At 46.1% G+C, this 27962-nt stretch overlaps 1 long non-coding RNA gene across 1 annotated transcript; it reads right to left on the bottom strand.

Annotated features, from left to right (window-relative positions):
• Positions 1-212: 212 nt before the first annotated feature.
• LOC141276043 (uncharacterized) lies at positions 213-3208 on the bottom strand. The gene is made up of 4 exons (XR_012324911.1): positions 3114-3208; positions 2926-2993; positions 1172-1353; positions 213-262 (listed from the first exon to the last, which is right to left on the bottom strand). It is a non-coding gene; the product is annotated as an uncharacterized lncRNA (long non-coding RNA).
• Positions 3209-27962: the final 24754 nt, after the last annotated feature.

The raw sequence follows: 27962 nt of genomic DNA, 5'->3' as shown, positions 1-27962 counted from the left end.
AGGTATAGGTTTTATATGCGTTCTCTCATTTGATCTTCAGGAGAAATAGAATCCCTGCAGGGCAGTTACTCCATTAGCTAGCTGAGAAGACCGAGGCTTTCCAAGAGCAGCTTGTCCAGATCAAAGGTTTGCTCTCTCCACCACCTGGCTCCTTCCCCGGGGTGGGGGGGGGGGGGGGGCTCTGGGAAGCCTGAGAACCTCGTCTGGCTCCGGGGAGGAGGGGTTAGGAGGGCTTCCTGGAGGACATCGGACCTGGGCTGTGCTTTGAAAAAGTAGGCATGGGCTGGTTGGAAGAGGATGGATTTCAGACAGAGAGGCGTTTGTGCAAAGGCCCGGAGAGTTAATGCCCGTCCCCTCTCGGGGCCACGCGCTGTTGCTCTGGCTGCTTTCTCTTGGGTCTTTTGCTGGCTTGTCCTCATCTCCCAGGCCTTTACCTTTATCCTGCTTCTCACTCCACTCCTTCCTCTTTCCCTACACGACCTCACCATGCCCTTGACTTCAGCTCTCTCTTTGCCAATGACATGTCTCTCTTCTCTCAGCTAAGAACCACACGCCCTACTGCCTACTTGATCTCGTCACTTCCAGGTCTTAAAGGGACTTGAAACACAAACAGGCCCCAGACAGAATGCCCGTGCCAGGGTTCCCATCTCTGTGCCTCACGCCACATCCTCAGGACAGAGCCTGACACTTCCTGCTCCCTCGCCTCCCCAGCAGGACCATGACCAGGGCCTGGCGACTCGCTCTCCATCCACACCGCCCACGCGCACCTCTCCGCAGCATCTGAGCTGTCATCTGCACCTGGATTGTACCATCAGCCCCCTCACTGGGCTCCCCGCTCTACGCTCACTGAACACTGTCGCCAACGGGATCTTCTGAAAACAGAGTCCGTCCTGCTGCTTACATCCATGGCTTGCTAATGCTTTTTGGGTAAGATTCCAGCTCCTTCGCGGCTCCCAGGGGCCTGGGTGATCTCAGGCTTACGACTTCTCCAGGTTTGCCTTTTGCTGTGGTAGCATCATGCTACCCACAGTGGACTCTTCCTAGCTATTAGAATGTTACAGGCTGCCTCCTACCCAAGAGCCTTCCCATGCACAGATTCCACTGCTAGGAATGCCACTCCCCACCGCGGGCCAGACCCAGTCTAGTTAATTCCTCTGTTTCTGCCAGTTACCTTCTCAGGAAAGCGTCCCTGACCCCCAGGATAGATCAGCCGGTTAGCTGCACTCGCTGTCGCTGAGCTTTCCCTTCACAGCACTTTGCCATCTGTAATTACATATTAGATGACAAAGGATGCTGCTTTCCCACAAGGGCAGGATCATGCATGTTCTGCTCACCACTGTCTGTTCCCGGTGCCTAGAACAATAAATATTTCTTTAGTGGAGTCCCCTTTCCTTTTTGGACATTTTCTCTCCCCCATTAGGTGGTGAGCTCCTCCAGGGCAGGGCCCACATGTGTTTCATCTCTGTCCTGCCTGTGGTGCTCAGTCTGGCCCAGGCCCTCAGTCAGCAGCATCTGCTACGAGGGTGCCCAGGAGCTGGTATGGTTTGGGGGTGGTGGCTGTGGGTACACGCTGAGGCTGATGCCAGCTGGGAGGTGCCAGAACCCATCTGAGAACAGCATTGCATCTGTGACTGACTCTTTATATCTCAGGGAGTAGATGAGCTCAGGCCTCAATCCTGGCTTACTGTGTGACCTCAGGCAAGATCCTGTACCTCTCTGGGCTTTAAATTACTCAAGGGATTGGACTCATGACCTTCGGACTCAGTCTAAGATTCCAAACTCCTACCTTCCTTGGTTCTGGTGGAAGAGAGATTGGGGATGTTGAGGGCTCATTGGCAGAAGGCTTTGGAGAGAGCAGAATGATTCTGAGGCTGTGGCAGAGGAAGATTTGGGGGCTCAGGCTCAAGGGGGCTCCATTTCCTGCTCCCACAGCACATGAGGAGACAACCACTGAAAAGCCTCACCTTCCTCTCCCTGCTCCTTCATGACTCCTGGCGCTCACCTTGGGGGAGCAGCCCAGACATCTCAAGGGTCACTTCAGGACAGAGAATGTCACATGTTTGTTCATAAAAGGTTAGTGGCAGTGATGGCTGGAGACCCTGGCCTCCCAGAGAGGTGAGCGCTGCCAACAGTGTGCCTTTATTCTTTATCTCAGGCACTTGACTTATCATCATTATTTTACAATTGGACAAACTGAGGCTCAGAGAGGGGGAATTGTTCCCCTAGGGTCACACAGCCAGGTGATGAATGGCAGAGCTGGGACCAGAACCAGCCCTCTGAAGTTGTTGCCCCGAAAGATGCTGGTTGGTAAGGCAGGCCTGGCTGTGTCCAGGGCAGGTGCACTGGACAGAGCCCTGGGCAGGGAGTCAGGAAGCCGGAGTCTAGACCCTGACTCAGTGTTGTGACCTAGGCAAGTCACCCTGCTTCTCTGAGCCCTGATGGGAGGATGAGATGGCACAGTAGGTGAGGGGGCATTGATGGTGGGCTCTCAGCACCCAGAGCTCTGAGAGGGTGTGGTGGGCCCTCTGTGGGGCATGGCCTTGCCAGGATAAACCCACAGGGCTCAGGGCCAAGCCCTTTTCCTCTGTGCTCACTCATTTACCGGGACAGAGGCAGCAGGGGAAGAACCGGGCCTCTTAAACTGTGCCTAATCAAGACTGGGGGTGGGGAGGGGGACTTCCCTGGCGGTACAGTGGTTAAGAATCCGCCTGCCAGTGCAGGGGACAGGGGTTCGAGCCCTGGTCCGGGAAGATCCCACATGCTGCGGAGCAACTAAGCCCGTGCTCCACAGCTACTGAGCCTGTACTCTAGAGCCCGCGAGCCACAACTACTGAAGCCCACATGCCTAGAGCCCATGCTCCACAACAAGAGAAGCCACCGGAATGAGAAGCCCATGCACCACAACGAAGAGTAGCCCCTGCTCACCGCAACTAGAGAAAAGCCCGCACACGGCAGCCAAGGGCAAGTTGCTTCCGCTCTCTGTGCCTCGGCTTCTTCATTTTTAAAAAGCAGAGAAAAGAACAGATGTGAGGATTGAAGGTGATTTCACTGCAGCGCTGGGCACTTCCAGGCATTCATTAGATATGAGCTATGACAAGTGCCCTCACGCTCACAGGTCGAGTTGACAGATGAAACAGCCAGGAGGTGCTGGTCTGCTGAGGGTGGTGTGAGGTGTGAGGCTGCTGCCCCCAGTGCAGAGCCGTCGAAGGGCCCAGCAGATTCCCAGCAACGAGCACTCAGACCTGCTGCTGCGGCATCTGGGCCCGCGTCATAGTCATACCAGGGGCACAGCCACACCCGTGTCCATGCACACAGCCCACCTGTGTCCTCACTCGGCCTAGCTCTGCACAAACACCGTGTGAACACGTCCCTGCGGGTCCGGGAACAGGCTCCCCCCGTCCCACCTGTTTCTGGGATGAGTCTGAGGCTGAGAGAGGGAAAGGACTTGCCCCAGGAGACTAGGCGATGGCAGAACCGGAACTGCACCGTCTCCTTCTCCCCAGACTGGCCGGCTTGGGCGTACGGCGGCGGGGGCGGGGGTGAGGCGCACAGCCAGGCACTCTGGCACCCGCGCTAGCGGACCAACCATGCAAGCGGGGTCCGGGAAGGAGAGGCCCCGGCACCGCACGCATCACACCACCCGGCCCGGAGCGCACGGGAGCCCGGCAGGGGACATGGACCCAGACCAGGGCACCTTGGGGTCCAAAGACCCCCAACAGCCCTCCGGCGCCGGTCTGCCCGCCTCGCCGCGCTCCTCCCCCGCCCGCCGGTGCGGCCCCTCGGCCTCCGCTTAACCTGGGCGCGCGGGGCTGGCTGGGCCGGGGCCATTATGCGGGCCCATGGCCGGCCGCGCTGGGGCGCAGAGCAAACTTAACCTTCATTTGGGAGCGCCCAGCGGCCGGAGCGCGCGGCGCGGCCATCGATCGCCGCTAATGGCCTCGTCTAAATGCGGAGCCGCTGCCTCCGCCCCCCGGGTCAGCGCGCCCCCGCCCTCGCCCCGCGCTCCGTGCAAAATGGTGTTTACCAAAGTCAATATTGGCCGCCGTGCCGCCCAGGGCACCCGGCAGCCCCTGGCTGGCCTCCCCGAACCCGGGGCTGCCTCCGGGCCGCTCAGGCCTCGTCCTCGCTGTCGCAACAGCCCCCCGGCCGCGAGGAGATGCCTGTGAGCCAGACCCGGAGGGCCTCACCCTAGGTCGCCCAGGGCCCGTAGTCTCTGGCAGCGCCTGCGGTGGAGGAGAGAGCAGGCAGTTTGGCCTGGGGAGACCTCGGGTTGATTCCTGGCTCGTATCTCTGTATAATTTGGGCAGGTCCCTTCACCTGTCTGAGCACCCGGGCCCGGCATTTGTAAACGTCTCCTTCCAAGGGTTGTTGAAAGGATCACATTAGAGGTAGTGCAGGGCAGGTGCCCAGCACAGAATCTCACAGGCAGGCACGGGGTGCGGGGGTGGCAGCTCTAACCTGTACGTGAGGTAGGGAGATGTCCGCATCCACTTGTGTCACCCCGCGCACACACACCGCCCATACACCCCCGTGCCTGTCTCAGCTCGTGGACACAGTACACTCTAGAAGGTTCTCTATTTGAATCCTGGCCTCACCACGGAAGAATCAGGCTAATCCTTGACCCCTTTCGGCTTTCTCATCTGTAAACGTGGCGATGATAATTCCTGCCCTCCCAGGTGAATGGGTGTCTGAGCTGGGGCCACGGAGGACCACACGGCTCCCAGAAAGCGGGGCAGGCGGTGGGTAACCTTCGTGAGAAGCTCGTAATGTGCTGACGCCCTGGGATATGGCTCCTTGGCTCCAGTTACCTTTTGAGGCCAAGCAGTTAAGTTTTTATATGGCATCATGTTAAGCTCATTTGACAATAAAAGCACCTCCCTGCTCGGGTCCCCTTTAATTCTTGCATTGTTGATCTTTCGATTGATAAGAAAAACATAGTAATTGCAGTTTCCCCTCCTGCTTCCTTTACTCTGTTCCCATCGGAGAAAGGAACTTCATGAGAGCCCCAGAGAAGACTTGAGGGCTGGATCCGTAACTGAGTTAGGGAGGGACCCGTAACCCGAGCCCGCCATCTGGTGGCCACGGCTATGCTGACAGCTCTGCTTCTAGAATGGGATGGAGGAGTCCCAGTCCAAAGAGTCACAGGTTCTTAGAATCACAAGAAAGTATGCTCTTAAGATTGGGGAATTTTAGATTCTTGAGACATTGTGTGCATGGAACGTTAGACTAGTAATAATGACTACCAGAGAATTTTCTCTGTGCCAGGAACTTCTGTGAGTGCTTTGTAGAGGTTGTTTCTTTTCATCCTCTCTACAACATCATCAGTTTCATCTCCATTACATAGGTGAGAAAACTGGTTAAGCAATTTGTCCAGAATTGCCCTCTGTTAAGCAGGCGGTTGAAATTGGAACCCTAGGTCTTAGGACTCCAGGCCCGTGCTGTGAACCACCATACTTTATTATAGAATCTTAAGAGAGTACAATCTAAAACTTCAGAATTTTGGTATCATAGCATGGTAGGGTATTAGAATTTTAGAATTGGAAAACCTTAAGATTTTAGAATCACGAAATACCGGGAAGAGAACATCCTAGACTTGCAGACTCAGGAACCACATAGGGTTAGGGCTGGGAGGGTCTTCAGGGGGCCCTGGTTTTGCACATGAGGTCAGAGAGGGCAGGCACCTGGCTGGATGGTGCGGGACAGGGTGGGAAGCCTGGCTTTCCTGTCTCCTGACCCAGTGTTCTTTCCACTGTGGGTTTCTCAATCAAGGCTTTTCCAATCATGTTCTTTTATAGCCTCTGCAATAAAGCTGTGGACTTTTGCTCCAGAGCAGCACATAAAATATCCCATTATTTGCCTCTTAGCCTGAGCTTCTGTTTTACATCTTAAGTCTAAAGTGTAAGCCTCGTAAAAGGTAATCATCTAAGGCCTGTTCAAAGCAAAGTCATAAATTGACCATTTAGCCCAATCAGTCTTTATTGCGCTCCTACGGGCACCCAACCAGTACAAGCCTGTGCCCGTGGAGAGAACGGGGGTGTGTACGCCTCAGTCCCAGACTAGGAGCTGCTTAACTCTCCTTTGACGAGGAGCTCAGAGATGCTGAGTCAGTCCAAGAAACATAAATAACAGGGGATGTCATTCCATGGTTGGATACAAAGATGGGAGAAGCCAGTATGGGCTGGGGAAGAGTGAAAGCAGAGGTGGGAATTTTTCTTTGTTTTTCTTGCTACTAATTGTTAAGTAATTACTATGCACTAGACACTGTGCTAAGTGTGTGATGCACTTTATCTGTGAGGCACAGAAGCCTCACAGTAATTTTATGAGGTTAATATATGAGCAAACCAAGGTTCAGAGAGGTTAAGTGGTTTACCCAGATTCACATAGCTAGTGAATTCTGGAGCTAAGATTTGGACCTGGGTCTATCTGATTTCGAAGACTTTGCTTTTCATCACTGTGTCACACTGCTTTGGAGTTGGGCCTTGAATGACCACAGCGGTCATTTTAAGAATGGAGGTCGGGGCTTCCCTGGTGGCACAGTGGTTGGGGGTCCGCCTGCCGATGCGGGGGACACGGGTTCGTGCCCCGGTCCGGGAAGATCCCACATGCCGCGAAGCGGCTGGGCCCGTGAGCCATGGCTGCTGAGCCGGCGCGTCCGGAAAAAAAAAAAAAAAAAAAGAATGCAGGTCACATGGAGTCTGTGGATGAGCAAGGCCAGGTGGTGGGAAGAAGGCTGGCTGTTCTAGAAAATACCTCCTCCATGCACGCACTTCCTGCTCACTCCAATCTCATTCTTTGCTTCAGTGCCTCCGAGTTGATCAAGAAAACAGGTCTTCTCCTAGGCCTGACAACCCAGAATCCAGCTGCATCCTTAGGCTGTCTTGGCTGGGCCTGGGCAGCCAGGATCCCGTGGGCCACCACTCGGGGAATGCCCCAACCCCTGTTCCAAAGCCCCTCAGTGAAGAGGTCTCCCCTGCTGCTTCCCCTCTCTCCCACCCACTCCCAACTCTCCCCAAGGCCCATAAAGGTATATGAGAGCCCAGCATAAGGCCCTGCTGCCCCACCAACAGGGGAATGTACAAGGGAAGGATCTGTCACCATCTCCCTGACAGTGTCTGCCACGGGCTCTGCCTGTGATTGTGGAGACTCTAGCCCCTGAGGCTGGTCCTGTCTCCACTCTCTCCCTCACACCCAAAGGCCACCAGATTCTGAATTACTCCCTAATCCTCTTCCTCCGCACCCATTCCCCTAGGTCTCAGCCCTCGCTCAGGCCTCGTTATCTCACGCCTAGAATAGCGCGCGAGTCTCCTCAATGGTCTCCTGGGCTTCACTGTCTCCTGTTTTACCCTCCACACACAAAGGTGGGCACAGCCCAGCTGAGAGCCCTCCCGTCGCCCTCAGAACATCGGCCAGCTACTCTGGGGGTTAAAAGTCTCCTTGTCATCTACACCTGTTGACCTCTGTAGGCTTCCCTCTCTTTTGGTGCTTTCGTGTATAGACTGTAGCCCTGGATTAGAATCTTACCCTCACTGCTATGCACAGAATGATCTGGATCAAGTCACCCAACCTGTAAATCTATAAACTGGGGGTAATAATGGAACCTTCTTCATGGGGTTGCTGCAAAGATTCAATAATCGAAAAAACAAACAATGTAAAAAGAGCTTATAAAGTTGCCTGGCATAGGGAGTGCTCAGTAAATACTCAGGGTTAACCATCACCATCGTCATCATGATCATCAACTTACACTACCGTCCTTCTCTATCAAACTACATGCGATTCTCTTAGCTCACTCACCTGTTTCACAATCTCCTGGATATTTAATGATGGAGGCAGATTCAAAATGGCTGCAAGCTCTTTGGTCCTGCTTCTTTAAAGAAATGGAGTCTGTATCTCCTCTCCTTAAATGTGGTGTGGCCTGTGACTGCTTGGCCAATGGAGTATGGCACAAGTGATACTATTGCAGTGCTAGGCCTGTTTTCAAAAGAACAGACAGGTTCTACTTTGGTCTCTAGGAACCTTGACCTGCCATGTAATAAGTCTGACTACCCTATAGGAGAGATCACGCAGAATGATCCTGAGACTTTATGGATGGGGCCCAGCTACGTCCAGCTCTCTAGCCATCCCCCCGCCAAGACACTAGGCATCTGAGTGGATGTGTCTTGGATCCTCCATCCCAGCCCAGTCTCTAGTGGAAAACTAGTGCGTGATCCCAGTTGACACTCTGTGGAACAGAGGAATTGCCCTGCCTAAATTTCTGACATCTGAAATCAAAAGATATAATCAAATGATTATTGATTTAAACCACTAAGCTTTGGGATAATTTGTACACAGTATTAGAGAACTGAAACAATGACTAGGGGCTGTCTGGGCTTGCAGAGAAAGTCCCACCACTACTGGTATTAAAATTAAAATACATATATATTATTAAACACCTAATAATAAGATGCTAAAACAAGGTTTTCTTAAATATTTAAACATCTTATAAACTTAACTAAACACATTGCTTTGCATAAAGTGCAATTACAAATTTTGTAATATATTTTTGAGTCCTCCAAGCTCATGAAACAAACAGATAAAACATACACAAAACAGAATTATTAAAACTTGTGACTCTGTTGGCACTTATGCTCATCCTAAAAGCATCTGTTCCATGGCTTAACTTATTTCTTCATGATTTCTATACTTTATACCTTCCTAGTTTCTTAGATACTTTATTTTGACACCTAGCTAGGGTTGCAGTAACTTTCCAAATAGAAAAGAAAAGTAATACTGACTCAGACGAGGATCTGGGTTTCCAGCCATTTTGGTTCTTGACTGGGCATGGAGAGTGGTTGCTTCTTCCAAAGGCTTTGAACAAGAGCTGCTGGTCAACAGACTGGGCTCCTTGTTTTTCTTTTGAATCTTCTCTTGGTATATCAGGAGAATCTGTACATTGGGATCTTTCACACCGTCTTCAGTTTTCTTGTAACCCGGTGTCTCTCCTCCTTTATACATTTCAACTCTTACTTGGTTAGCATTACATAACCCCGTGTCCTGTCATTGTGACATGTGGATCTGATCCATGAATGTTATTTAAGACTTCTAGATACTTTTTATTATCTTATAATTAGTGGGGTCAAATAGAGGTTTCACAGGAGGTGAAGGATCGGGCCTGCATGTTTCTTCTTCTCTATAAAACTTTTAGCTAATCCAACAACGTGGGACGCCTGGCAGAATGCGCCCTCTGTTCTGTTCTCAGGTCCACGGGCCAGTGGGGCTGGCTCACCTCGAGGTGTCTTCTAGCTGATTGTTAGTGAGGCTAGTTGTTCGGGTTCTCAACACAGTTCCTGCCTTTTCCATGGTTTCTTGACTTACTCATGGCTCCCTGTGATTTTTCTTTCCTGTTTATGTAGCTAGAAACAGCTACGTGACAAAGCTTTATAAAGACATATACTTACTAGAAAAATAAAATGTCCATATGTAAATATTCTCCAACTTATTGAAATGATAGAAATGAATAGAACTCATTGCATTCACATTTTAATGACAGCCACCTTTTTGTATACTTTATACTGACTTTTTAAAGTGTCATGAATTCACAGCCTTTCATTAACTTACCTCGTTCTAATAAACTGTATTTCTTCCTCTTCTTGCCTCCCTTCTTTTTGAAGATCGGTTGATCACAGCGTTGCCAGTGGAAGGCTCTTGAAGCTGGCCCCTTATCTTTTTAATACTACACTGATAGCCTTTATCCAGAAACAATCCTGTTTTCTGGCAAAAGCAGGGAGCCCCATATCCATCCGTACTTTTCCTTTTTTCTTCAGGACATAGAACCACCTGTTCTCTAAAATATACCGATTCTTTTTAGTGGAGGGTAGTGTTAGAGACCTGAATGTGGGCACAACGTGGACAGATGTAGTCTTGGTTCTTCTGTGACCCCAGCTCTTCTGTTTGGGTCTCATGTGATGCCGCCACATGGGGACCAGAGGCAATCATGCTTCAGACCCACAGTGCTCTGTTAGGATGTGCTCTTGGCTCTGGTAAGTGATAGACATGCTCTTCCCTTTATCATACTGTCTTAACCTTCTCTTAATTTCTCAAGAAAATCAGAGATTGTCTGCAACTTTTGATTGAAGACTCAGAGATAATGGAGGGGCATTCAGTGAAGAATAACATAGCGTAATCTCTACTCACTGTGGCTTCAATCAGAGCCCTAAGGTCTGTATCCATTCTAAGATCACTTTCAAAGCATTCCCTGCCCATCTCCTAGTCTGTCTCTGCAGGGGAGAGGCCGGCTCACACCCTGCCAATACCTGTCCCTAACCAGGAATCCACTGAGACGTCTTCGTTAGAATTTTGGACCAAACATCAAAAGGCCTGATGAGTATCGGAGGCCAGTATCAGATTCAATGGCTGCCTGGATGACTGGCAGTAGGAATGTCCACTTCCTAGCCTTATTCACAACAATGAGGTCTGGTCCTAAGTGCCCCAAAGACAATCATATCAGAAAGCAACAACTGAACAGCAATCAGCATGTTTGCCAGAGCCTGGGTCATTTAGCATAAGTAGCCTGTGGAGGACATCCACCATTAGTTCAGCTTGAGCTCTGTCTAAGCCAGCCCGGATAATCGTTACCACTGGTCCTGCGAGTATCACGTCTGGACCTCTCTGTTTTTAGCTTAGACTATCTAGCCAACTATTATTGAATAAGAATATGCACGCACACAAGCACAATGAAGTCTAACTCATACAAAGCAAAGAAATATTAATCATTTTTTCTATCTTTTTGTTTTTTAGAAAAAGGACAATAAAATCTACAGAAACACAGCACTCACCATAATACTTGTGACAACTGACATGACCAGATATCTACTTCAAGCTACTTAGACGTTCCCCACCAAAGGAATTGCGGGTATTTGCTTTATAAGATGTTACTAAATGGCTAGTGCTAGCGTTTTCCCCAAATAATTAAATATTCTGACCCAGAATGATATATAGATTTTAAAAATGTAATGCATTCCCATGACTCCAGCTTCAGAAGTTACAAAAGGGTACACAGGGAAAAGTTCCATGCCACCCGTCTGCACCCACCCAGCCACCCCTGCCTAGAGAACCTATTGTCACCAATTTCTTATTCCCCTTTCCAGAGATATTTTATGCATTTTTAAATGAATGTGTATCCATGGTCTTCCTCCGTTCCTTTTCAACACACAAAAGCTCAACACTGTGTTCTTTCCGTACATCATCTTTTTCACCTAACAATGTATCTTGCAGATCATTCCATAGTATCTCCTAGAGAACATTCTTATTCTTTTCCATGCCAGAGAATAACATTGATGAATATACTTCAATGTATTTAACCATCTCCTATTGATTAACGTTTACTTTGTTTCTAAATCTTTACTATTATAAGTGATGCTACAATGAACAATTTCTGTGCACACATGCTTGTGTATAATTGCATCTGCAGAATAAACCCTAGAGGTGGAGTTGCTGGGACACAGGGTAGGTGCAGATTACTTTGATGTTTCCAAACTGCCAACTAAGGGAGCTGAACCAGTTAACACTCCCTGCCCCCCACCCGACCCTAGCAATGTGGGCTGTTGGCTTCCATATATCTTTGTCAACAGAGTATATTATCAAACTTTTTGATCATGACCAGTCTGATAGGTGAAAAAAAAATCTTAGGGAAGTCTCAATGTGCATTAATTTAATTATGATCATGAATATTTTTTTCACATGTTTAAAAGAAATTTACAGAATACTTCCTTTCCTAGGAATTATTTGGTTTATCCTTTGCTTGTTTTGGAGGGTAGGGCGGGGTGTTGATCTCTATAATTGATTTTCTGAGCTTATATTTTAAAGGAAATTTACTTTTGCCTGTGATACAAGTTGAAAGTATTTCCCCCAGTTGATTATTTGCCCTTTAATATTACATTATGAATAGTTTTGCATGTTTACTTTTCCAAATGAACTTTAGGGTTTGTATAGTTCAAAAAAATCCTATTGATATTTCTATTGAGTGTTTTGGTCATGAATAAAATTTATATTTTCGTAAAGTCAAATTTATCAATTTTCTTCATTAGTGGTTTCTCAGTTTTATCATATTTAGAAAGTTCATCCCTGTTCTGAGACTATAAAATCATTCTCCTTCTATGCCTCTTATAGTACTTTTAGTTTTTACATTTAAATCTTCGATCCAGTTGGAATTTATCCCGGGGTAACACCTTCCCCACTATAGTCTCCTGTGTCTGCCTTGCTCCCCTCAACAGACCGTGGTGCTCTGCAGCAGGCACCGTGTCTGAGATATGATCCCTGTTGCTAAGATCCAACCATATTGCTAAGCACCCAGGCGATGCTGGCTGAGCCCATGGCAGAGGGCAGACTGACCCAGGTTTCTTGACCTTGAATCTGGTAGACCTTAGAGACCTCAGAACACTGTCTGTTGAGAGGAAATATTTCAGAGACTCCCCAGTCTCTGACAAGGACTCTTACGGACTATTCAGAGAATCATTTTTATCCAGATTTACTCTTTTTTCCCATTTTTCTTTTCTCTAAGATTATTCTGGTAAATTAGGGGGTTTATTCCAAATACTAAATAAATAAATAATAAACCAAGCTCTTTAGATTTTAGGAAATAAAGAAAAGGGGAAAAAAAGGATCTCCCAGAACAACCTCTAGGAATATTTCAGTCTTCTCTCATAATCTTTCCCCATGTATATATTTTATATAGTTGAGATAATACTTCCTACACATGCCCCAAAATGGCTTAGAAGTATGCCCTCAAATGGCTTAGAAGTATGTCCTCACGTTATGATAAAGCACTGATTTGCATCTTTTTAGTGATGCATGCTATTCAGACACGAGGATGTACCATGATTTACTTAACCAGTTTTCTATCGTTGGGGGGGTAGGTTGTTTCTACCTATTTGCCTTTATGCACAATGATGCACAAAGAATCTTTGTATATAAAACTCTGCACACATGATGGGATTATTGGAATACTTTTTAAAGGACTTGGTCCAAACTTCCAGAAGAAAGCCTGTGTTTTTAGAGAAGGAGAAATGGCAGCTGAGTATAAGTGAAAGACTTGCTTCCATTCACATCGTTTCCTCAGTAGCCCTACAAGTTCCTCTGGTAGAGGAACCCTGCACAGGCACCTAAATAATGTTGTTGCTGATGAACTATTTGCTATATTTTAATGACAATTGAAATTAAAGATAATGTCGAGCAGAGAGGAATACAGCTGGAGAGGGGAAGGGAAAGACAGATCAAAGGTTAGGGGAAGATACCACTTTGAACTGCATCTACTACCATCCCATATGCTGTAGTTTTTATTTTATTTTTTTAACATCTTTATTGGAGTATAATTGTTTTACGATGGTGTGTTAGTTTCTGCTTTGTAACAAAGTGAATCAGCTATACATAAACATATACCACCATTACTCCTCGCTCTTACATCTCCCTCCCACCCTCCCTAACCCACCCTTCTAGGTGGTCACAAAGCTCTGAGCTGACCTCCCTGTGCTCTGTGACTGCTTCCCACTAGCTATCTATTTTACATTTGGTAGTGTATTTATGTCCATGCCACTCTCTCACTTCAGCCCAGCTAACCCTTCCCCCTCACCGTGTCCTCAAGTCCATTCTCTACATCTGCATCTTTATTCCTGTCCTGCCCCTAGGTTCTTCAGAACCATCTTTTTAGATTCCATATATATGTGTTAGCATATGGTATTTGTTTTTCTCTTTCTGACTTACTTCACTCTGTGTGACAGACTCTAGGTCCATCCACCTCACTACAAATAACTCAATTTCGTTTCTTTTTATGGCTGAGTAACATTCCATTGTATATATGTGCCACATCTTCTTTATCCATTCATCTGTCAATGGACACTTAGGTTGTTTCCATGTCCTGGCTATTGTAAATAGAGCTGCAATGAACATTGTGGTACATAACTCTTTTTGACTTATGGTTTTCTCAGGGTATATGTCCAGTAGTGGGATTGCTGGGTCATATAGTAGTTCATTTTTAGTTTTTTAAGGAACCTCCATACTGTTCTGCATAGTGGCTGTATCAATTTACATTCCCACCAACAGTGCAGGAAGGTTCCCTTTTCTCCACACCCTCTCCAGTATTTATTGTTTGTAGATTTTTTGATGATGGTCATTCTGAGTGGTGTGAGGTGATACCTCATTGTAGTTTTGATTTGCATTTCTCTAATGATTAGTGATTTGAGCATCCTTTCATGTGTTTGTTGGCAATCTGTATATCTTCTTTGGAGAAATGTCTATTTAGGTCTTCTGCCCATTTTTGGATTGGGCTGTTTTTTTTTTGTTTTTTGCAGTACGTGGGCCTCTCACTGTTGTGGCCTCTCCCGTTGCAGAGCACAGGCTCCGGACGTTCAGGCTCAGCGGCCATTGCTCACGGGCCTAACTGCTCTGCGGCATGTGGGATCTTCCCGGACTGGGGCACGAACCCGTGTCTCCTGAATCGGCAGGCAGACTCTCAATCACTGCGCCACCAGAGCAGCCCTGGTTTTTTTGATATTGAGCTGCATGAGCTGCTTGTAAATTTTGGAGATTAATCCTTTGTCAGTTGCTTCATTTGCAAATATTTTCTCCCATTCTGAGGGTTGTCTCTGGTCTTTTTTATAGTTTCCTTTGCTGTGCAAAAGCTTTTAAGTTTCATTAGGTCCCATTCATTTATTTTTGTTTTTATTTCCATTTCTCTAGGAGGTGAGTCAAAAAGGATCTTGCTGTGATTTATGTCATAAAGTGTTCTGCCTATGTTTTCCTCTAAGAGTTTTACAGTGTCTGGACTTACATTTAGGTCTTTAATCTATTTTGAGTTTATTTTTGTGTGTGGTGTTAGGGAGTGTTTTAATTTCATTCTGTTACATGTAGCTGTCCGGTTTTCCCAGCACCACTTATTGAAGAGGCTGTCTTTTCTCGATTGTATATTCTTGCCTCCTTTATCAAAATAAGGTGACCATATGTGCATGGGTTTATCTCTGGGCTTTCTATCATGTTCCATTGATCTATATTTCTGTTTTTGTGCCAGTACCATACTGTCTTGATTACTGTAGCTTTGTAGTATAGTCTGAACTCCAGGAGCCTGATTCCTTCGTCTCTGTTTTTCTTTCTTAAGATTGTTTTGGCTATTCAGGGTCTTTTGTATTTCCATACAAATTGTGAAATTTTTTGTTCTAGTTCTGTGAAAAATGCCATTGGTCGTTTGATAGGGGTTGCACTGAATCTGTAGATTGCTTTGGGTAGTATAGTCATTTTCACAATGTTGATTCTTCCAATCCAAGAACATGCTATATCTCTCTGTCTGTTTGTATCATCTTTAATTTCTTTCATCAGTGTCTTATAGTTTTCTGCATACAGGTCTTTTGTCTCCTTAGGTAGGTTTATTTCTAGGTATTTTATTCTTTTTGCTGCAAATGTAAATGGGAGTGTTTCCTTAATTTCTCTTTCAGATTTTTCATCATTAGTGTATAGGAATGCAAGAGATTTCTGTGCATTAACTTTGTATCCTGCTACTTTACCAAATTCATTGATTAGCTCTGGTAGTTTTCTCATACAGTCTTTAGGATTCTCTATGTATAGTATCATGTCATCTGCAAACAGTGACAGCTTTACTTCTTCTTTTCCAATTTTGATTCCTTTTATTTTTTTCCCTCTGATTGCTGTGGCTAAAACTTCCAAAACTATGTGGAATAATTGTGGTGAGAGTGGGCAACCTTGTCTTCTTCCTGATCTTAGAGGAAAAGGTTTCAGTTTTTCACCATTAAGAATGATGTTGGCTGTGAGTTTGTCATATATGGCCTTTACTATTTTGAGGTAAGTTCCCTCTATGCTTGCTTTCTGGAGGGTTTTTCTTTTATCATAAATGGGTGTTGAATTTTGTCGAAAGCTTTTTCTGTATCTATTGAGATGCTCATATGGTTTTTCTCCTTCAATCTGTTAATATGGTTTATCACATTGATTGATTTGCATATATTGAAGAATCCTTGCATTCCTGGGATAAACCCCACTTGATCATGGTGTATGATCCTGTTAATGTGCTGTTGGATTCTGTTTGCTAGTATTTTGTTGAGGATTTTTGCATCTATGTTCATCAGTGATATTGGCCTGTAGTTTTTTTTGTGTGTGTGACATCTTTGTCTGGTTTTGGTATCGGGGTGGTGGTGGTCTCGTAGAATGAGTTTGGGAGTGTTCCTCCCTCTGCTATATTTTGGAAGAGTTGGAGAAGGATAGGTGTTAGCTCTTCTCTAAATGTTTGATAGAATTCACCTGTGAAGCCATCTGTCCTGGGCTTTTGTTTGCTGGAAGATTTTTAATCAGAGTTTCAATTGTGATTGGTCTGTTTATATTTTCTATTTCTTCCGGGTTCAGTCTCGGAAGGTTTTGCTTTTCTAAGAATTGGTCCCTTTCTTCCAGGTTGTCCATTTTATTGGCATAGAGTTGCTTGTAGTAATCAGTCATGATCCTTTGTATTTCTGCAGTGTCAGTTGTTATTTCTTTTTCATTTCTAATTCTATTGAGTTGAGTCTTCTCCCTTTTTCTTTTGATGAGTCTGGCTAATGGTTTATCAATTTTGTTTATCTTCTCAAAGAACCAGCTTCTAGTTTTATTGATCTTTGCTGTTGTTTCCTTCATTTCTTTTTCATTTATTTCTGCTCTGATCTTTATGATCTCTTTCTTTCTGTTAATTTTGGGGGGTTTTTTGTTGTCGTTCTTCTTCTTTCTCTAGTTGCTTTACGTGTAAGATTAGGTTGTTTATTTAAGATGTTTCTTTTTTCTTGAGGTAGGATTGTGTTGCTATAAACTTCCCTCTTAGCATTGCTTTTGCTGCATTCCATAGGTTTTGGGTCGTCGTGTTTTCATTGTCACTTGTTTCTAGGTATTTTTTGACTTCCTCTTTGATTTCTTCAGTGATCTCTTGGTTATTTAGTAGTATATTGTTTAGCCTCTATGTGTTTGTATTTTTTACAGATTTTTTCCTGTAATTGATATCTAGTCTCATAGCGTTGTGGTCAGGAAAGATACTCGATACAATTTCAATTTTCTTAAATTTACCAAGGCTTGATTTGTGACCCAAGATATGATCTATCCTGGAGAATGTTCCATGAGCACTTGCGAAGGTGTATTCTGTTGTTTTTGGATGGAATGTCCTATAAATATCAATTAAGGCCATCTTGCTTAATGTGTCATTTAAAGCTTGTGTTTCTTTATTTATTTTCATTTTGGATGATCTGTCCATTGGTGGAAGTGGGGTTGTAGTTTTCTCTCTTAAAGTCTCCACTAGGCACTTAGGGGGTTGGATGAATGGTATGGTCTCACAGCCAGAAAAATGAGGTGTGAGAACTCCAAATGTGCCCGGAACACCGGGTAGAGTTGGCCATGGCAGAGCAGGGCTGGGCTGGACCCGTGGTCAACTGCTCTAGGCTTGGCCCATCTCACAGATGGACTCTAGGTGGCGCTGTGGCTGCAAAAGTTTTGGGCGGAGGAATTTTTGGCAAAGCTGTTAGGACTCTGGGAAGAAGGAGGGAAGGGAGAGAAGCAAAGAAAGAGAAATAGTGGACTGGATTGAAGGAGGGTGGGGGAGGAAGAGAGAGAGAAATAGAGAGAGATATAGACGAACAGAGACAGAGAGACAAGAACCAGTAGAGAACAAAAGAGACAAAGGGAAAGGGGACAGAGATACTCCAGCAGGTTCTTGGTTCAGAAGAGACAAGACAGGCAGACGGCACATTCATTCATTCACTCAACAAGCATTAACCAAGGCCCACCCTCTGCCTGTTGATGTGGTAGATGATGGGGATAAAATGGTGGACCGGGAGGCTCATCCCCAGGGTCACGTTGCATAGGAAAAGTGAGAGTGACCAACATTAATCAACCCATACGTAAGTGACTAGTGGCACTGTCTAGATGGGCTCTGAAGATAGGAACGAGGACCTATGAAGGCCTTTGATTAAGGAGGTGACCTGGTTTTGGAGGAAGAGAAGGATTGTCAGAGGTGATTGCCCAGTGGAATGCACTTGAGGTGAGATTTGAAGGCAGCCAAGAATGAAGAAGAGGGGAGAGAAAGGGGGGCATCCGGACGAGGACAATGACGTGTGCAGAGCTGGTAGTGAGAAGAGATGGGGCGTATCTGAGGACATGAAAGGAGATCTTGGCCAAACCAGAGAAGGAGAGGGAGGAGAAGAGGCTGCAGGGAGGATGGGGCCAGTCCTTACAGCACCTTATTCACACCAGAGATTTTGGTCTTTATCTTAAGGGTGTGGAAAGGGGCTGGAGGGTATCATGCAGGGTGGATGACATGCTCAGAGTTGCTTTTGGAGACCACTCTGGTTTAAGCATGGAGACAGAGTGAAGGGTTTGACTAGATATGGGGAAACTGGTTGGGAGGCGATGAAGCAACCGAATGAGTTGCTTCAGCTAAACAGCGACTGTGGCAATGGAGGGGAATGGATGAGCCCAAAATACTGAGGGGTAAAGCGGGTGAAACAAGGTCAGTGAGTAAGATGACCCTACTGCTGAGGGGAATGGAAGAGCCCAAAATACTGAGGGGTAAAGGGAGCGAAACATGGTCAGTGAGTAAGATGACCCTACTGCTGACTCCTGGCATGGACGTCTGGAGGGCTGTCTGCACCATCGCTGAGAGAGAGGATCTTGGAAGATAACTGAGATTGAGGAAGAAGATCATGAGTTTGATTCTGGACACATTTGTGGGGACAACCGACCTCTCTCCCTGGTGTTCCTACACAATGGAGCCCCCAACCTTCTGGAAGAGTCAGGAAGAAAACCTCCCTCCTCTTCTGCTTCCTCCCTCATAAGGAAGTAGATAGTGACTGATCTGTTAGAGAGATGACAACGACCAGGCGTGACCCTGCCACCTCTTTCTCGCCGGGCTCCACCTGGGGATGGCTGTGTTCTGCTCTGCTCCCTCTTTCGCGTGGACAGCACATGGGGACAGGGTCCCGCCTGCCTCTACAGGTTATCTGGAAGTCAGACCCTCTTTGTTCCCGTTATTGTGTCTCAGTGTAAAGATGTGATTCTGCAGAATTGCGTTTGCTCAGCTGATCCAAATTCCCCCCTGGGTGGGTCACCCCAAGGGCCAGAGTCAGGGTAAGTTTTAGGAAGCAGAGTTGTGGTTATGTATTCAAGCAGCATTTCCCATCTGGATTCACTAGCGCTAAAGCTGCCATTTTTATCTTCACCGACATGATTCCTATGTCTTTCTCTCAGTTGGTTTAGAGTTGAAGAGACAGGTGTGCCTTATTGCCTTAGAGACATCCACGTGCGGATGTCAAACAGGTCTGAAGCTGGGCCAGAGAGATAAATATGGTCACCAACGAAGAGGCAGAATGGAGGAGAGAAGAGGCCTTTAGACTGAGTCTTGAGGAGCTACAGCACTTAAAGGTTGGGTAGAGAGGGGTGATCTTGCAAAGCAAACAAAGCAGGAAGAGTAGAAGGAAAGTCAGGTGACACTGATGCTTGTTGAGAAGGAAAGAGTGGCCAACAAGGGACATGTCTGTTAGACTAAGTGACGGGGAGGCTATTGGTGACCTTAGTAATCCATGTTTGGGAGGGTGATGGGGGCCACATAAGCCAGATTGCAGTGGAGGGCGGAGCTGGGAGGTGGAAACCACTCTGGAGAAGTTTGTGGGAGCTGTAGGCGTTGACAATTGTCATTCCTTTTGGTCGTCCAGTAACCACCTCACTGCCCTGTGGGGAGCTCCCTACCTATGAATCTTGCTGAGAAGCAGAGCCTGCCTCCCACTGGATATGAGGAAGGTGCCAGATACTTGTCTTCCCAGCTGGCCTTGAGCTGGGATGAGCAAAGGACAGGGCTTGCCAACCAGAAGCATCACTTGGAATCAGGAGTTAGTGAAGCACAAGAGGAAGGACACAGAGGAATGTTTTCTGAGAGCAGCGGTGGTCATGAAAGGAAGAGCTCCTTGGCTAGTGGACCAGCAGGGCTTGTTGGTGAGAGTGGTGTGAGTGGGGCTCACTGTGGCACCAACCAAAAGAAAGGGTCATAGTGGTGATGGTGGTTATAGAAGCAGACCCAAGCTGGTCTCTCTATCCTCCTGGCAATTCTCTAAACAAACCAAATATCTACCTGCCTATCTATCATCTATCTATCTATCTATCTATCTATCTATATCATCTAGCCATATTTCTATAACTTTTAAAGTCAACTTTAGGTATGGTAGTTTATGTACTAAAAATGAGCTTGAAGTACAGTTCAATGAGTTTTAAAAAATGTATATGCCAGTGTATCCACGACTCTAATCAAGATTTAGAACACTTGCATCACCCCCCAAAATTTCCTTGTGCCCCTCCGTGGTCTTGTTTCCCCCCACCCCTGGTCCCAGAGACATTTCTATATCTATAGATTAGTTTTACCTGTTTTAGAATTGTACACAAATTCCATCAGTATTCTGTGTCTGGCTTTTTTTCTTCAGCTTAATGCTTTTTAATATTTGTGCATGTTGGCATATGTTTACCAGTAGTTCATTCCTTTTTGTCGCTGACTAGTATTCTACTCATTAACATACCACACTCACCTGTTCATGCACTCACCTGTTGGTGACTATTGAAGTTGTGTCCAGTTTTGACTGTTATCAATAAGGCTGCTGTGAACATTTGTGTACTAGTCTTTTTGTGGACATGTGTCTCAATACCCACTTAATCAGTTCCATTTTTGTTTAAACCAGCCACGGGCTGGCTTCTGTCACTTGTAGCCAAGAAATCTGACTGCAACAGAAGGGCAGAAGAGAAATGAGTTGGCAGCTGGAAGGGGATATTGGGTCAAGGAGAGGATTTTATTTTTAAGGTACAAAAGACTTAAACATGCCTGAATGTTGATGCTCATGATCTGGTTGAGAAGGAACTATTGAGAGAAAAGAAACTGATCACATGAATTTCTGTGAAGGTGGGAGGAGAGAGGCTCTGAAGTCCAGTAGCAGGAATGGCTTGAATGCAGGTGGGGCAGAGCCTCAGGTGGAGCAAGGGGTATACCCAGAGGACGGGGTAGGTGGGTATGTAGGTATGGTATTTAGAAGTTCAGGGAGATTTCATCTGAGAGCTTCAACTTTTACCATGAACTAGGAGTCAAGTTAGGAGGCTGTGCTGAAAATCCTTGCCCTACCCCCAGGATCTAACCCAGCGCCCTGCATGTGGCAAGTTAAATATTTTTTGAATGGGTGAATGAGTTTAGAGGTCAGGAGAAATTGGAGCCTAACACTGGTCTGGCCCAACTTCCTTATTATATAGAGGAAAAACCTGAAGTACAGAGAAGGGAAGGGACTTGGCCAAGGTCACGCAAGCCAGTGGCAGACGTGGGACTTTTCCTCAGGTCTGTCTGATCTCAAGTCCAGTGTTCTTTCCACTAGTGCTTCTGTCACTTTGATTGAGTAGACAGAGGTCTGCTTTCAGTTCTTGTCTCTGGCACTGGCTTGCTGTATGACTTTGTGTTAGTCACTAAAATTCTGGAAAGCTTTATTTCCTCCATTTTATAGATGTGGGTGCTGAGTCTAAGAGAGGTTAAACCATAAGTATGAGACCACACAGCCGGGGACAGGTAGAGCAGGAACTCCACACATTCTTTCACTTAGTCAATATTAACTGGGTATTGGGATGGATTAAGCTATTGGACCCAATTCTTCATTCCCTTGTAATAGGATTATGCATCCATGCTTTTTGATGTGCACTTTAAAATTTTATCTATTTTATTTATTTTTATTTTGGTTAAATATACATAATGTAAAATTTACCATCTTAACCATTTTTAAGTGTCCAGTTCAGTGGCACTAAGTACATTCACATTGTTATGTAGCCATCGCCACTCCCCAGCTCCAGAGCTCTTTTCATCTTGCAAAATTGAAACTCTGTGGTCATTAAATAATGACTCCCCAACCCCTCTTCCCCAGCCCTTAGAAACCATCATTCTACTTTGTCTCTAAGAACTTGACTACACTAGGTAACTTATAATATAGAATCATATAACATTTGTCCTTTTGTGACTGATTTATTTCACTTACCATATTGTTCTCAAGGTTCTTCCATGATGTTCCACATGTCAGGATTTCCTTCCTTTTTAAGGCTGAGTAATATTCCATTGTATATATGTACCACATTTGTTTATCCCTTCATCCACTGATGAACACTTGGGATGCTACCACCTTTTGGCTATTGTGAATGAGGTACAAATATCTGTTTGAGCTGCTGCTTTCAATTCTTTTGAGTCCTTACCCAGAAGTGGAACCGCTGGATCATATGGTAGTTACTGTATAGAAATACAACTGACTTTTGTATATTGATTTTGTATCCTACAACTTTACTGAATTTGTTTATTAGTTCTAACAGGTTTTTTTTTGGTTGAGTTTTTAGGGTTTTCCATATGTTGAGTGTTTTATCACAAAAGGGTGTTGCATTTTGTTAAATGTTTTTCTGCATCAATCAAAATGCTGTGGATTTTTTCCCCTTCATTCTGTTAATGTGGTATATTACATTGATTACTTTTCATATGTTAAGCCATCCTTGCATTCCAGGAATACATCCCAGTTGGTCAAGCCACATAATCCTTTCAATGTGCTGTTGAACTCTGTTTGCTAGTTTTTTGTTTGTTTGTTTTGTTTTTTCTTGAGGATTTTTGCATCAACATTCATCAGGGATATTGGTCAATATTTTTTTTTTTCAGTGTCTTTGTCTGGCTTTGGTATCAGAGTAAAGCTGGCCTCACAGAATGAGTTTCGAAGTATTCCCTCCTCTTCAATTTTTGGCAAGATGAGGGAGATTGGTGTTAATTCTTCTTTATGCCATGTACTTATGCAGTGAGGGGACTTCCTCCTTTCATTGACACTGGGCATGGTATGTGACTTGATTTGGCCGATGGAAAGTTGGTGAATGTGATGCAGGCAACAGACTTAAAGGAACTTGATTTCTGGTGATTGCCACTAGAAGAACAGCTGTAGAAAACCACTGTACCTTCATCCTGCCACACATGGACCAGACCTGAACCCAACCTGCAGCCTGGAGCTCACCCAGATGACCCTCAGCCTGAGCAGATCTACCCACCTAAATCCGGACTAAACTGCCAAGCTGGAGTTGACCTGCAGTCTCATTAGCAGGGGAATAAATGCCTGCTATTTTAAACCACTAAGTTTTGGACAGCTTGTTTATAGTATTATTGTTGCAATTACTAACCGATACAGGACCAGATCCTGTGCTAAGTGCAGACTTGGGTTCCAGAAATGAATCAGATAGTGTCTCAATTTTCTGGAGCTCACAATTTAGTGGGGGTGAGGATGGCATAACTCACATAATTTTAAAATTAAATTCTAACATCTAAAATTCATATCTAAATCAAAGAGGCAAATACACATTTTTTCAATACTTCTTTTACGGCCAGCCTTAGAATATACTTGGAAGATAAAGTCAACAAACTAGAAGAGAACTTGCTGAGTGTATACAGTATACAAATGGCAGAATCTAATTTGTGATCACAAGAGGCATCCAAGCTGGCAAGGTGCATTCCTTGAAAGACACCATCTAACAGCACATTTAATGAGCCTAAAGACAAACAACTGGTTTAATGAATTAAGTTAACCTGAATTTTTACCCTTGAGTTGTATGAAAACTAAGTATTAATGATTTGGCCATTTTTATTTTTTTATTTATTTAGTTTTGGTTGTGGTTTTGCTCAATGTATGATGACATTCATGAAAACATATTATTTTGCAAAATACTTGAAGCAATTTTCAACAAAACATGAGTCTTTGGTGAAGGTTGAATCCACTGGATGAATACATGGCTGTGTGAACCGGGGTCGACAGGCAGGGAGTGCCTGCATCCAGGCCACTGCATGTGCTCATTCACTGAGAACACCTCCCCTCCGTGGGTCTGCCTCCTAACGTTAATGGTGTCTTTCAAAGGTAGCCCAGAGGATGGATTTTATTAAAATATACAAGTAGTGATTTTACTATTTACCCCATAGAGTAAATTGTAATGAAATTAGAATTGATTCGGAAAGCACAGATGCTCTTTGGAAAACCCATAAGAAGATGTATGTCAATGTTTTCAATCTTAGGGTCAAGTTGTTGTATCTGTTATTCCCTTGATGGCTTGAGTGATGTGCTAGGGTAGAAGGCACTTGAGCCTGATTTTACACTGAAGGAAGGAGGCAAAGAAGAGGGAGAGGCTGAGGATGGAGGAGAGGGGGAGCCTGATGGATCAAGGCCCTGAAGAATATGATGGGAGAGTGTTCAAGAGGAGGGACCAGCTTGGAAATGGAAGATTGATCCCCCATTAGTTGAGACTGGGGCTGACGATGTGGAAGTCAGTTTGGCGTATCTAGGCTGGGTTGGAGCAGGGCGGAAGGTTGAAGAATTTCAAACCAAAGGCCTCAGAGAAGTAGGAGGCAAAGATCTCCCCTTGTGAGTGAAGGCCATGGGAGCAGGAAAAAAACAATAAAGGAAGTGGTAGCAGAATGAGACGATTGTCCAGGGACCAGGAGCTGACAGAAGTGCAGGTGGAGTGGTGGGTATCCTGATGAGGCTGCCTGAATTTCTAAGCTCCTGTCTGTTCAGCTGTGTATCTTTGTCTTTCAGGAATTCTTATTCTTCATGATAGAGCTTCTACAGTGCCTCCTCCAGGAAACCTTCCATGATTTCATTCCCATACACACACACTCTGCTTCCACAGGCTGGGTGGGCTCCCTCTGGGATGCTCTGGAAGCCCCGAGGGTTTCTTTCTGCTAGTAGCCTTCCCAAGGTTTGCGGGCCCCCTTAAGCTTTGTGTTCCCAGCCTGTGCAGGACACAGATGTAAGCCAGTCCTGGGCCCTTGATAGTCTGGATGAGGAGGCCAATGCACTATGCTCCCCCTTCCCTCAGTCAGACTCAGGCTGAATGGCTGATGTAGGGCAAGTCTGCTTTTCCTGCCCGCTGCCCCTCCCCCCGCCTCTCTTACCTCTCCCGGGGGGGCTCTGTCTACTTTCTCTTCTTTTTGTCTTTTTAAAGGTTTTTTTTTTTTTGATGTGGACCGTTTGAAAGTCTTTATTGAATTTGTTACAATATTGCTTCTGTTTTACATTGTTTTTGTTTTCTGTTTGTTTGGGGGTTTTTTTGGTCATAAGGCATGTGGGATCTTAACTCTCTGACCAGGGATTGAACCCATACCCCTGCACTGGAAGATGAAGTCTTAACCGCTGGACCATCAGGGAAATCCCTGCTTTCTCTTCTTACTTTGACTCTCCCTTGGCCCTCATATGAGGCAAGTTCCAGCATTCCTGGAAGGAGCCCAAGTTTTTGTCTTCAGGAACTCAGTTTTCCCATCTGTAAAAGGAGGGTAATCACGCCTCCTCTTTGGGGTTGTGGGGAGATGAAAATGAGCCTCCAAATGGAGCACAGAGCCTGGTGCTGCGAATGGGGGCCCCACGCCCCTCAGCTGCCTCTCATTCCTCTACCCCCTGCTCTCTGGCGACATCATTAATTTGCACGACGTTTCCCTCTCTGGGCCTCAGTTTTTCCACCTGTAAATCACCACCCTCAACGTAGTTATTTATGCTTCACCAGAGTGTGAACCCCTCGAGGGCAGGGCCTGTGCTTGATTCACCACCCACAGCATCACCAGCACTCAGCACAGGGCTGAGCCTATACATGGGCTCAATCAGGGCTAGTTTCCATGGCTGTTATTACTGTTTCTGTCACTGTAACCTGGAACTAGGCCTTCAATTGTGCATGAGGTGGTAGCCCATGATTAAGGAACCCTGCTGTTAACTGGAGGTCCACTCACGTGGGGCGAGAAAGAAAATTCTTCACTTCTGAGTCCAGTCATATCCTGAGGAGCATGTATTATTTATCTGTGAGTCCTCGGGGTCTGGCCAAGCACTGACACTGAGCATACATCTGACAGCTGGCCAATGGGTCAGTCCCTGAATTAGGGCCTGGCGGCCAGGCCTCCAAATTGCCTGTAATTATACACATCTCTTTAAAAATGTAACCCTAGTTTTACCACAAACAGAGGTTTCAACATTGACACCATAAACATTTTTTGAGAGTGAGCTCTGAGCCGGACAGTGGAGGCGGAGCCGAGAACGTGCAGAGAAGGCGTGAGACGTGGGGGACTGAGCGTGAGCGCTGCTGAGTGGAGACCTCAGGCACAGGAAGAAATCTGTCACATAAAGTCTGGGAGTGAATATGATATGAAGAAAACCAATATAGGATAAGGGACAGAGAGAGTCCTGGGGCAATATTTTGCATGGATGACCTTCTCTCCAAGGTGACATTCAGGCAGAGACATGAAAGGAGTGATAGGAAGTCAGCAAAGACCTGGAGAAAGAGACTTCTGGGCAGAACAAATCCTAACAATTGAAAGATGCTGGGATGTTCCAGGACTGATAAGGAGACCAATGAGGCTGGTATAGAGTAAGCAAGGAAAGGAGGGTCAGGAATGACATCAGAGAGGCACCCGGGTCAGGGAGGGCCCGGTAGGCTGCGGTCAAAATGGGGATTTCATTCTAAGTCTGGTGGGAAAGCACTGCAGATTCTGAGCAGGGGACTGCCACAACCTAACTCACATGTGGAGCGTAGAGTCAGGCTGGGAACAACAGGGAAGCCAGCTGTGAGGCTGGAGAGATGAGGGTGGCTCAGCTCAGGGGGGTGGGAGGGGCCTGTCTCTGTATATATTCTGATTCTGTACATAGTCTGGAGTGACAGGATGGCAAAGATATGGGAGATGAGGGGAAGAGCCATCACGATGGACTCCACAGTGTCGCCTCTGAGGGACCAGGTGAGTGGCGGTACCATTTACTGAGGAGGGATGCTGGGGGAGAGCAGATTTCGGGGGCAGAAATCACAGGTTTGCTTTTGAATATGGTGACTTGGAGATGCCTTCTGACATCCAAGTGTAGAGGTCCTGGGAGTAGCTTGATTGGTGTGTGGCTTTGGGACTCATCACAGAGTATTTAAAGCCTTGGGACTGGCCGAGGTCACCAAGGGAGCGAGTGTGGACAGAGGGGAGGCCCTGGACACAGGGAGCCATTGAAATATATCCAGCTACCTATAAATGGGGTTCCATAGTACTGCCTGACATGAGTTGTAAGAGGGCAAGCAGTGTACAGTGATGGGGTCACGGGAGAAGGAAGATACCCCAGCAATCCCGGAGGGTGGTCTGAGAGATGGAGTTGGGCTGGGGGCCAAGAGCGTATAGAGCTGGGCAGGGCAGAGTTCTGGGCTCCAAAAAGCAGGGGCTGGGGCTGGGGCAGCCTCTGGCTTAGGGTAGTTGAAAAAGCACAGATTAGAGTCTTATGGGCCTTCATTCTCATTTTTGCAGCTACTTCCTAGCTCTGAGGCCCCAGGAAAGATCCCTCATCTTTCCAAACCACAGTGGTCTTGGCTATGCAACGGGGTGGGTAGCACCGACTTCTCAGGGCCATTGGCCATGTGGGTGAGAGAATGGTACCCAGCACCCTGCCCGGGAACTCCATGAGAACGAGGGCCCTAAGGGAGTGAGTGTCAATGGACGGTTGATACAGGGCCCTTCCGTGTGGGACATGAGCTTGAGTGCCAGGTTTTTAAATCAAGGTCTCCCTTTAAGACAAAGAGAAGTCTTTTTCAAGGGTTTCATATAGAGAGTCCTTTGACTAAATGTTTTACCGCGCCTGCTAGATGATGGCTTGGTTCTCTCTGGACTCTAATGGTCTACCCAGTTCAGACTGTCCACACAACAAAATCCACAGACTTTTTTTTTTTTAACTTGGACTTTCATTTTGGGAGTGTTTGAACCATCCCTTGGAATGAAAATTATACACAGCTTCCTATGTCGTTAACACGATCATAATTGGATTTAATGGTTCTGAAGTACCACATGAGTGACTTTTGCGATGGGTCTTCCATGCTCCCTTACAAGTGACCTGGTAAGAATACTTACCAGGGCAGCCGAGGGCAGAACCCCGTGACGGTCTGCTTTG

This window comes from Tursiops truncatus, chromosome 1 (assembly GCF_011762595.2).
Source record: "Tursiops truncatus isolate mTurTru1 chromosome 1, mTurTru1.mat.Y, whole genome shotgun sequence".
Taxonomy (NCBI): Eukaryota; Metazoa; Chordata; class Mammalia; order Artiodactyla; family Delphinidae; genus Tursiops; species Tursiops truncatus.
The sequence above is the reverse complement of the archived record's forward strand: the minus strand, read 5'-3'. Positions and strand labels throughout refer to the sequence as shown.